This window comes from Lepisma saccharinum, chromosome 5 (assembly GCF_977018435.1).
Source record: "Lepisma saccharinum chromosome 5, izLepSacc3.1, whole genome shotgun sequence".
NCBI lineage: Eukaryota > Metazoa > Arthropoda > Insecta > Zygentoma > Lepismatidae > Lepisma > Lepisma saccharinum.
The window spans coordinates 79,598,108-79,610,656 of record NC_139233.1 but is presented as its reverse complement, the minus strand read 5'-3'; positions in this window follow the sequence as shown (position 1 = coordinate 79,610,656).

Sequence of the window (12,549 nt, the reverse complement as noted above, 5' to 3'; positions counted from 1 at the left end):
GCATCAACGTTGTAGGAAGCGATTCTAAGATTCTACGGTGAATAAGTCTCAACCATTACAAAAGGATAATACTTGTAATGATAACTCGTTATTGGACAAAACGCAAAATAATCTAGATATCTTATCGCTATATCATTTAGATCCGGTTAGGCTTAGTCCTAACAAACTTAATTCATCTTGCAACACTGTACACGTCCAGGTAACTTTGTACATGTAGTTACAGCAAAGCCTCACTTGGTAAATTTGAACATTAATGGTTATAGTACTATTATACAATGTGAAGTCGATACATGATCGGCTGTTACCCTTTTTAATTCGGATTTGTATAACAAATGTTTTCCAAATATACCTATTCAGTCTACCAATATCGTGATTAAAGGCTGTTTGTGGCCAAGCATTCGTAGATGTCAAGTATGGTGGCAGCACTTACCGCCTACCGATCATCATTTGTTCATAAAAACTACAAAATCCTTTAATCGGGCGATCGTGATTGAATGTAATTAATCCTTTGTGAAGAAATCAATTAATATGTAGTTATAAGAATTATAAGACGAACTCTACACAGTTAGATAAGCCAGATGAATTAACCATGCAAATCAAACAAGATTTTAATTCAGTATTTAACGGAGATTTGTCCAAGCCTATAACACCATTCAAAGTGAACATTCCATTGAACACATCACAGACATATTTAATTACATAGATATCTATCGGGAGGTTTCCGATGTCGAGCAGACCTCCTAAGTGTTCAGGGTGTAGCCGTACCATCGTTGGACAGAGCAGAAGTAGTGTTCCTGCCTTCTGCCTGCACAATAGGCGGAGAGTGTTGCTGAGCATCTGGGGAAGATAAACCATCACGCCAGCTTATGTCTGTCTTCTTTGGAAGCGTTGTCCCATCTACGACGCATCCATCGAATGTGCACAATTTTCTGAGTTACATCCAACATCTGAACTTCGTACAGACAACTAGCACCTATTCTGCGTGTACCACTCCCGGTGAAAAAGCAGGTCTCACAAATTTATGGGATTGTACCCAAACTAAATCATCTTCTCTAAATTCTTCTTCTGGTCGCCTTCGCGCCTTCTTCTGGTCGCTTCCTAGCCTTCAGAAATGGAGCTTTATCACTTCCTATGTATCCGCAACTATCCTCCATTGTTCACCAAGTTCTAGGGGTAAAGGTTAATACAAAAGCTGAAGGAAGAGTTCTTTCTTCACCTAATCTTGAATTACGCAACAGCAGCAACAGTTCCGAAATTTTTATATCAAGATGCAATAACGTTAAGTGAGGATGTTGCTGAAATATCTTGTAAAGCTGATCTTTGACCGTTCTGACGTATCTCTCTGCCAACCCATTACTTGGACTGTGGTATGGGGGACTAGTCAAATGTTGTATTCCGTACTGTTGACAGAAAGTCTCGAATTTAAGACTATTAAATGCAGGTCCATTTTCAGACGTCAATGTATAACGATAAAATCTTGCTAATTATCAGGTAAATCAATTAATCATCGTAATAAGCAATAATATGCATTGGATTGTGGCTGTTCACCGGGAGTTGGACGGCGGAGAGCGAAGGACTAGCCTGTTTCCCGAGAGAAGAGGCCGAGCCTCGGGTAAAGAAATATAAAAATGCAACTTTATTACCAATGGTCAGATTCAACTGAAATTAAAGACAGCCCAGCAGCAGATTATCATCGACGAAATCCCCAAAGCAGAATTTGATAGGAGATAAATTAAGCCCGATATTAAAGGTTAAACAGCTAGACTGGATAACAATAGCTACAGACTCCCTGGCACTGTCTTCGGAACGAACGTGCAGGTTACAATAGGCCCGGTCTTTGGGTAACCTCTACTCGAGGTGCTGCTCGAGAAGGGTCAAAGAACTCCAAATACACGGGCGAAGATAGCAGGACAAGAGGCTACGACTTGAGGACAATTTAGCAACGCTTGGACAGAGAGGGTACCGTAACGAACCTTTTGAATAGCAAATAAATAGACGCGCAGAGAAGCGGAAGACACCAGTTTTACTCAGATTTTCTTCGGCGTGTTATCGTGCACAATCTTTCGTCGAACCACCCGCTTAAAGTATCCGCTTTGTGTGTCGCACCGTTCCGTGTTGTGTTATTTCGCACGTGTCTGTGTACTATCAAGATGGAGTAGAGACAGAGAAAGGCCCTGCTGGGGGGGCGTCCGACCCAGTTGCCAATCCTTGAAGATGCGGAGATCCTATCTTATCGCCCGGAAGCCATCTATTGACCACGCCGATAAACATCCACGACTCCACCACGAGGACTTCAGTCAGAGCCGACAAAGGTAAGCCGGAATGGACGTAAAAATGGATAAGCTTCGTTAGCCCCGTCGTGACATCCAATGAACTCGCTTAATTACATTAAAAATCTCGAAATGACATTGCTTATTACGGTGATTAAATTGCATCAACTATCATTTTAACATGTAAAACCGTACAGCGTTCAATTATCCATTCATCCAAAGTATTTAACATTCAGATTGTACGACGCTATAAATTGTCAATATAATTATATATCAGTGATCCTTGTTAACCTCAAAATTAACAATATAAAGATTAACATTCAATTACAACAACATAAAATGAGTAGTGTTTTTGTCGTGCAGGTTAAGCTCCTACCGGAACATGGTTTTTTCATAAATGCAAATGTGAATGTCAAATTAAGAACAGTTTAAATTAATGTAGCTAACTTTAAACATGCCGCCGAACTATTATTGTATTAATTACTCATGTATTTTGGATTGCCGAGATATGAATGCGTGAGTGAATGTGTGAGTGAAAGGGGCAATGATGTAATGTTTATGCATGTGCTCTTTTATAGAAATTACAGTATATATAGAACTAACCCTGTGGTGTGATTTGTTCTACCCTATGTAATCTCTTGGGCTCCAACTGATGGCACTTACCCTGGGATAAAAGGTAAATAGGTTATTAATGATTGCCTTTTGTTTATTTGTTTAATTGTTTTTGTGGGTCTGACATTACCATTGTAGCGTAGAACCAGAATGACGTCAGGCACGTTAAATAAGTAGACGTCGCGCTACATAAAAGATGGCGCCCGAACATGGTGACATGTAGGTTCGACGAGTAAGCCCGAACATGCGACATGTAGGTTCGATGAGTAATTCCGAACATGCGACATGTAGGTTCGACGAGTAATTCCGAACAAGTGACATGTATATTCGACGTGTAGGTCCGAGTAGGCCCGAATATGCGATAATTAGGCCCGAGTAGGCCCGAAGTTTAAATAAGTGTCGATAGTTGGAAGGAAGTTATTAATAGTCGCAAAAATGAGTTTATTGTGCCATAATTATTCAGTTATAGAGCTATGTGCCTACATGCCTTCGACAGGAACCAAGAGATTGATAGAGGTAGAAAATCAAATATTAATCACTTATTGCAGTTAAAAAAATACCATGCAGGACGCCTAGAGTATGAAGCGTTTAGTTCTTTGTGTTGCTATAATCAGTAATTTTCTAGTTTAGAGTATTTAAGTGTATTTACGCATAGTTAGCATGTGAATTGAGTATTTAATTGTTTGTGCAATATATATAGTGGGCGTGAAGTAATAATGGTTAAAGTAATTTACGTAGCGAGAGATTTTGGATTTTTATGCGGCGATAAGGATAAAGCATCGATCAAGGATGGTAAGGGGGAAGATGCAAAACCCCGTAGGGTCTATTTATGAAAAAGAAAAGAGAAATTTATATCTCGCTGCGAGAACGCATCGAATCCAAGGAAGAAGAGAGAGAGAATAACGACCGAGGAGAAGGGTGATGGAGAGAATAACTCGACAAAGGAAGAAGATTGAAGAAATGGACAATCCAAAGGAAGGAGAGGAAGTGACGTTACTGGAAGGCGACCAGGGACGAAAAAGCAACCGTGCTCCGGAGAATACCGTTATCCCTGAAAGTGAGCAACCAACGGCAGTGTTACCAACCCAAGGCACCATGGATGTTCAAGCGATAATGGCGCTCTTCACTACGATGATGAAGCAACATGAAGAAGGGAAAGAACGTCGAAAAGAGGAGAAAGAAAAGAAGAGAAAATTGGAAGAAGAAGAGAAGGAGAAGAAGAAAAAATTGGAAGAAGAAGAGAAGGAGAAGAAGAGAAAATTGGAAGAAGAAGAGAAGGAGAGGAAGAGAAAATTGGAAGAAGAAGAGAAGGAGAAGAAGAGAAAATTGGAAGAGGAAGAGAAGGAAAGGCAAAAAGAATTGCGAAGAAGAGAGAAAGAACAACAACACCGAGAGATGATGGATCAGTTTCTACAAGCATTAAAAAAGAATGATGAGAAAATAGAAAAAGCCCAAGAAGAGTGTGTTGAGAGACATCGTGATAACTCGAAAGATATTGAGAACCTGGAAAAAACAGTGGAAACTGAAGTCAGGCAGATCCATGAACACCTGGCACACCTGGGAGAGAAGATAGAAGAAAAGAAGAATGACGTGGAAAAGAGAATGGAAAAGGAATTCCGAATGGTTGATCGTCGACTTGCAGCGGATTCCAGAATGGTGGAAGAAAGATTTGGACAAATCGAAACAAAGATGACCTCAGAAGAACAGCAATGGAGGAAGATAAAAAACATGACGCAAGACTTACGCCAAGACGTCACACGAATCAAAGAAACGCTGCAGAGAGAGACTTCTTCAATCGTTATTACGTCACCACGAACAAGGAACGAGGAAGACCAGCGAGAAACAAGCCCCTGGCGACATTAGCGCAGCAACCATCTCGATCGGGGAGTCAGTCCACAGGCGATGACGTCATGGAGCAGGATAGCAGTTGCTCGCGAGTCCACTCCGTGGTACAGACCAGTGTAGCCACCTCGGAAATAGGCAGGCGTGCCATCTTCTCGAAGTTTTCACTGGACAACTTTATGATTTTCGACCAAGAGAAGACAGAAACTTTGCCATCCACGTTTCTTCAAGAATTCAAAAGAGATTGCATTTTATATGGGATTCACGAAGAGGATCACCTGAAGCTCATCCAGAAACTTCTTCGCGGTTCCGCACGCATTTGGTTAGACCACCAGGTACCAGCGTTCAAGACCTTTAGCACCTTCGAAAAAGCTTTCATTGAACAATTTCAGTGCAGATGATTGGTAGAGAGGAAGGTTACCCAGTTAAGAAACAAGCGGTACGACGTCAACGGAAAGCTCACATACAAACAGTTTTTCTGGCAGAGGGTGAATGAATTCCGTTCGCTTAAGCCCGGAACCGAAGTGATAGAAATCCTCACGGCCATCAGAGCTATGTACCCGAGCTACGTACAGAGACAGCTTACAGGAGATGTGTTAGAAAATTTTGACCGAATGTCGCTTATCCTTGAAGACATGGATTTGCTGAAGGAGAACGAAAAACATCGATGGGAAGATCAATCAAGCAGAAGAGGGAATAATAATTTTGATAGGAAGAGAGGAGAAAATTTTCCACGAGTGCAAATGGCGACTACACGCAATACATACAATGGACGTCGACAACAATTCAATCGACAAGAACAATCGCAGTACAGTCCTCCAAGACAGCGAGACAGGGATACCAAACGCTCGAATCGAGGAAACTACCGTGGAGGCAGACAGAACACAAACGCAGGTTACCGAGGGCGTGGCGACATACGATTTTCACGCGGGGAGGAAGACAATCGTATGGAAGAAGGCAGAACACAAGCTATTCATTTAGTAAGAACCGCCTACAACAATGAGAAGCAAGAAACTGAAGAACAATGGCCTCAACCATCAACGAGTAGGGGACTCAATCCCAACGCGCCAGATTACACTGGTCAACATGAAATTTGTTACAAGGAATGTGAATGGTGTTCTAAGGTAAGTCGATGGTGCTGAATTCAAAAATGAAATCAGTTTTTTCCTGTCGGGCTCAGTTTTCTTGTTACACACTAACCTGTACCTAATGCAATTCATGAAAATTCTGCCTATTGGGCTGTGGTTTAACCTATATTTACTCTACAGATATTGTTGAATAACAGTCATTATATGACAATAGAATGACCAACACGTTCCTAAGGCCTGGGACCTTCCTCCAATTGCAACAAACCAAATTGTGAATAAGAGAGAGGCATGGCAACACTGTCGATGAGTCTTGTCCGAACACGTAGAATCGCAGTGTTGTTTGTTGTCATGTGCGTCTCGCATTGTGAGTTCTGACTTAGTGGGAAGTGACTGCCTTTGATTAGGTGTGTGTAGTGTTAGTGCATAAGAAAATGCCTCGTACCTGCGTAAATAGCCCCAATTCATATTGTTATATATGTGGAGAGTTGACATTTAAGTCACAAAAGCGACGAATTACCCCTCTTATAAAGAAGTGCTACGAACTTTATTTTGGGTGTAAAGTTGAGGACCAGGCCAAAACATGCCCCCCCCCCACATATGCTGTTTGACCTGTGTTACACTTCTGACAAGCTGGTTAAAAGGATCAGGTCACATGTCATTTGCTGTTCCCATGGTTTGGAGGGAACCCTCAGATCACACAACAGACTGTTATTTCTGCCTGACCAAAATAGCTGGAATCACGTCGAAAACAAGGAACATTGTGCAGTACCCAAATTTACTATCAGCCATGAGACCTGTATGTCACAGTGAAGAATTGCCGGTACCAAAGCCTCCTGAGAATGTGACTGTGAGTGAAGATGAATGTCGTGACCAACACGGGGAAGAAAGTGCAAGAGGTGAAGAAACTGCTGACCCAACATTTAAAGTGTCCGGTTCATCAATGGAGCCACACTTATTGTCCCAAGGTGATCTGAACGATCTTGCGCGGGATTTACATTTGTCTAAGCAACAGTCTGAACCTTTAGCATCCAACTGAACGATTGGAATCTCCTCGCTTACGATACGAAAGTCTGTTTCTTTCGTGACCGCCATACAATTTTCTCAGAATATTTCTCCCACGAAGGAGACATGGTTTTTTGTAATGACATCTCATCCGTTATGGATTGTCTTAGCCATGAATACAGTTCACACGATTGGCGTCTTTTCATCGATTCCAGCAAAGTTAATATGAAAGCTGTACTTCTCTATAATGGAAACAAATTTCCATCAGTACCAATTGCTCATGCTGTTAACATGAAGGAGACGTATGAGAACTTGAAACAGCTTCTGACAAATATCCAATATGAGAAATACAATAGTGACAGATGCGGATATCTGAAGGTAATTGCAATTCTGCTTGGTATGCAGCTTGAGTACACAAAGCATGACTATTGTGGCAAAAAATGGCCTCTTCGCAGAGAATTAGTGCCTGGAAAAAAGAATGTGGCAAACACTCCTCTTGTTGACCCCAAAAATGTGTATCTCCCTCCTCTGCACATAAAATTGGGACTAATTAAAAACTTTGTGAAAGCCATGGACAGAACTTCACAAGGATTCATGTACTTGCAATGGAAATTCCCAAGAATCAGCGATGCCAAAATTAAAGAAGGAATATTTGTAGGGCCTCAAATAAGGGAATTGATGAATGACGAGAATTTCATTCGACATTTAACAGATGTTGAAAAAATGGCATGGTTGTCTTTTACAAGTGTATATAAAAAGATAAAGCAGAGAAGTATCGCGATATTGTACATGGACTAATTAGATCATACCAACGTATGGGATGTAACATGTCTCTCAAATTACATTTCTTGAATGATCATCTGGACTTCTTCACAACTAATCTTGGTGCAGTTAGTGACGAACACGGTGAATGGTTTCACCAAGACATTGCTCTAATGGAAAAGCGGTATTAAGGCAAATGGAGTGCCGCAATGCTGTCAGACTACTACTGGACCTTACGAAGACATGTTCCCGAGGCAAAGTTTCATAGGAAATCGGGAAGAAAATTTTTTTAGATATGTTTATACACTTTCATGGTACTCATTTGCTTCATTCCTTTGTATACTGACACAGATTTATTACCTTTTACGTTTGTAGCACTTTTAAGAAAGCGAGTCCTTTCGACCAATACACATAGAACATAGGCTGAGGTAGGAAAATACAAAAAAACATTTTTACAGGAAATCTGAGCCCGATGGAGAAATTCTGAAATTAGATCTGCATTCAGGGGCTCAGCAACTCCCTAGAAACAGCTTCTTTTGTTCTTGTAACATTCACAAATATTTTTTTTGTAGACCAGTGTTACCAGTCAGGTACTCGTCGGAATAACAGTCACGGCACAAGAGCGGAAAACTAACGCCTTCCGACGACAGCTCGGCTCGTGTCGGCGGAGAATCTGAGATGCGAAAGGTTCTAGAGCCACAATCCTCACCTGTGAATCGACGACACAAAATGACAGACATAGAAGTAAGAAGTTGTTGGTTCATAAATAATTTATCAGAAGATGATGATGAAAGCGATGCTGCAGAGAATTCGAGCAGGAAATTATGGCCATCTCAAACGCCTCAAATACAGTTAAAAATAGGAGAAGACTACATTAATGCCATCGTGGACACTGGGTCGGAATTGAACTTATGTGGGGAACAGATCTGGAAGAAAATCTCTAAGGATATAACGAAACCGCAGCTTAGTAGCAGTAAGGACATTAGGCTAGTGGATTTCTCAGGCAAGGTTAGACAGCGACCACTAGGGCACGTGGTAGTAGGTGGCAAAATAGGAGACATGGAGACTAATAGATTTTTACGTCGTTCGAGAATTGAATGTGGATGCTATTTTAGGCATGGAGTTCCTTATACAATATAGCGCAGATTTGAACCTACGTAGAGGTACGTTACGTTTATGTGACGACGTCAGTCAGCAGGAAGCTGAATTTATAAATAATAGAATGTACTTCCCAGAGGAAGGAAAGTGCTTTAATGTTACAGAAAATTGCGCTACCTTAAGCCCTGAAGAAAAATTGAAGTATTAGTGTCTAATCTCAACGAAATAAACATGGAAGCCCGAGAGAAGTTCAGAAACATCCTACGAGAGCATGCAAAGATCTTTTCAGAAAAACCAGGCAGATGCAGAGTATACACTCATGAGATCAAAGTTGAAGGTGACGAACCAGTCGTGTCACGTGTATATCCGGTGGCCTACTCCTACAGGGGCGAGATCAGAAAGCAACTGAGACAGATGTTAGATTGGGACATCATTAGACCGTCGAATTCTTGTCACCTCAATCCTCTACTGGTTGTTAAAAAACCGGGAGGTAAAGGATTACGTTTGTGTATCGACTTTCGCCGACTGAATCAGCGTTGCCAACTACAACGTGTAAAAACACTGAATCTTAACGAAATATTACAAATTTTTCATGGCAAAAAGATTTTTTCAAAGTTGGACGCTAATAGTGGGTTTTGGCAGCTGAACCTATCCGAGCACAGCAAGCCTTATACTGCCTTTCTATTTGAAAATCAATTGTATGAATTCCAAACCATGCCTTTCGGATTATCAAATGGCGTTCAAGGTTTCACCAATGCAATGAACGCAGTGCTAGGAGCCGCAGTTAGTGGATTTTGCCTAGCGTACGTGGATGATTTGATCATTTTTTCAGAGGATATAGAAACACATCTAATTCACCTGGATATTGTTCTCAGTAAACTTCATGACGCCGGAATGACAATTCAACTGGATAAATCAGAGTTTTTCAAAACACAAATTGAATACCTTGGCCACATAGTAAATGAAAATGGAATTCAACAGCATCCCAAACGTTTCGAGACGATCAAGCAGCTTAAAAAACCGACCTCAATTAAAGGAGTTCAGAAACTATTAGGAGTCTTTCAATGGCATAAGAAGTTCATTGACCAGTTCGCACAGATGGCAGCACCGCTGTATGAACTTTTGAAGCAGAACCGGAAGTGGAAATGGACTGAGGCACAACAGCAGAGTATGGATGCTCTAAAAGAAGCTGTCTGCAAGGAACTGCAATTATATCACCCAGATTTTAACGACACCTTCTACGTGCAATGTGATGCGAGTATGTTAGCGCTAGGCAGTTGCCTATATCAAATAAAGGATGGCGAAAAGAGGATAATTCAATATGCAAGTCGAGCCTTGAGAGGAGCAGAGAAACGGTACAGCATAAACGAACTAGAATGTTTGGCCATCATTTGGTCTATCCAGAAATTCCACATTTATCTGGCAGGAAGGGAATTTATTGTGGTAACAGACCATAAAAATCTGCAGTTTCTAAATCAAGCAAAAAATTGGAATAGTAGGCTAACGAGGTGGAGTCTCCAGCTTCAAGGCTATAATTTTAAGATACAACATTGCAAAGGAAAAGATAATACTGTTCCTGATGCACTATCCCGTTACAATGAGGGAAAAGGGGTGACCACTGTACGTGTGAATCATGTTATCCTAGCTGAACAAATGCTACACGGATACAGCGCTGACCAGTTCGCGCAAGAACAACGTAAGGATGCAAATTTACTGGAAATTATCCATCTAGTGGATGGCAACACTGAAGAAAGCAGCAGGAGGGGGATGAGAGCGAAAGAGTTTTTCCACCTGGAGAACGGGATCCTCGTCCGCACTGATTTTCACGACGATAACGAGATAAGGATCTGCATCCCGAGTCATCTTACCAAGAACATGCTACAGGAATGTCACGAGAAAATGGGTCATTTCGGCTTCACAAAAACATGGAAGCTGCTTACCTCCACTTATTATTGGAAAGCGATGCGCAGTGATTTGAAGAAGTGGTTGCGAGACTGTGAAAAGTGCGCCGAAACTAAGCCACAAAGACAAGGAAAAAATCGCATTATCTCATCGTTGCAAGCAGTACGGCCGAGAGATGTAGTTGCGGTTGACCTAGTTGGCCCTTTACCGACATCAAGGAACGGAGAGAAATATCTATTTACGGTCATGGACCTAGCTACCAGGTTCTTAGTAGCATATCCGGTGAGATCTGGGAATACTAAGCTATTATTAAAATATTTAACAAAATTTTACTTCGTGCATTTGGGAAAACCAACGGTTATTCTCAGCGACAGGGGTCCACAGTTTTTAAGTAATGAATGGAAGAACACATTGCAGAAGTACAATATACGTGTGATGCTCACGGCACCATACCACCCATCGTCTAACCCGGTAGAAAGGATGCATGCAGAGATCAACAGATTGATGCGTGCATTCTGCCACGAGAATCACGCAGCGTGGAGTGAACATGTGACTTCCATTGTATTGCTGTTAAATTATACCATCTCCGCCTCATTGGGATATACTCCTGCAGAACTTTTCTTAGGACACGTAGGAAACCAAACTCTTTTGGAACATTTCGGAATCAAAACAGAAAGCAAGGAAACCTCGTGGGAGAAGAAGCTAATAGCAGCAGAAACTAGAGTAAGAAAACAAAAGACAAGAAGAAACCAGAAACAAAGCAGAATCGGAGAAGAAATAAAGGAAAGCGATCTAGTGTTTGTAAAAAGCCACTACTTAAGCTCACAAATCAACAAGAAGATAAGCAAGTTTTTTCATCTTTATGAAGGACCATTCCTTTGCGAAGAAAAAATTGGTAATAATATTTTAAAATTAAGAGACTGTAAACAAGGAAAGGAAATTACCCCACAGCACATAGATAACCTCAAAAAATGGAACTGTTCTCAAGAAAAGAGGGAGATGTGGCTTCAACAACTAGAAAAAACCTAGAGTATTGAACATCGAAAGAGCCTTTAAACTTGTAAATTATTCCGCATACTAGTGTAAATAATTTAACACAGTTATGATATTATTATTATTAATATTCAAAAAACTGAGAACTTATATATATATATCTATATACATATCAATATCTGAGCATATATCATGTTATGTTAATGCCAACATTAATAACATATTATTTATATTCTTATTACCCAGAATAGATATTATTTAGTAAAGAAACATGTATTTTAAATGGTTTGAATTGATGATAAGAAATATTTTATGTATTAACTCAATAATTCTGAACTATATCTCAAAGAGTGAATTTTCATCATAACTTAGAGTGTGAATGTAGTAAGTTTACATAGGTATATGCATACATAATAGGATAATTCTCATAAGTGTTAGCAAGGTGTTTGTTTCAATGATCAATGTTACAGAGTCAAGAACTGCAAATGAATGTTGAGTAATCCTGCAATTTTATGTTTGGTTAATGTTAAATGTAATGATGTAAAATTAATTGAAAACTGCAATTTAGTCTATAGAGAAAGACGACTATATATTCCAGGGTTCGAGTCCCTATTCGAGCGCTTGTGTGTAATAATTAGGCAAGATTTAACGTTAATTATTAATTGTGTTTTGATGAATTTCCCCTTCGCATATAATCTTAAGCTCAGAAAAAAATCATGTGTAAGGAGAGGGGAATGTTATAACGATAAAATCTTGCTAATTATCAGGTAAATCAATTAATCATCGTAATAAGCAATAATATGCATTGGATTGTGGCTGTTCACCGGGAGTTGGACGGCGGAGAGCGAAGGACTAGCCTGTTTCCCGAGAGAAGAGGCCGAGCCTCGGGTAAAGAAATATAAAAATGCAACTTTATTACCAATGGTCAGATTCAACTGAAATTAAAGACAGCCCAGCAGCAGATTATCATCGACGAAATC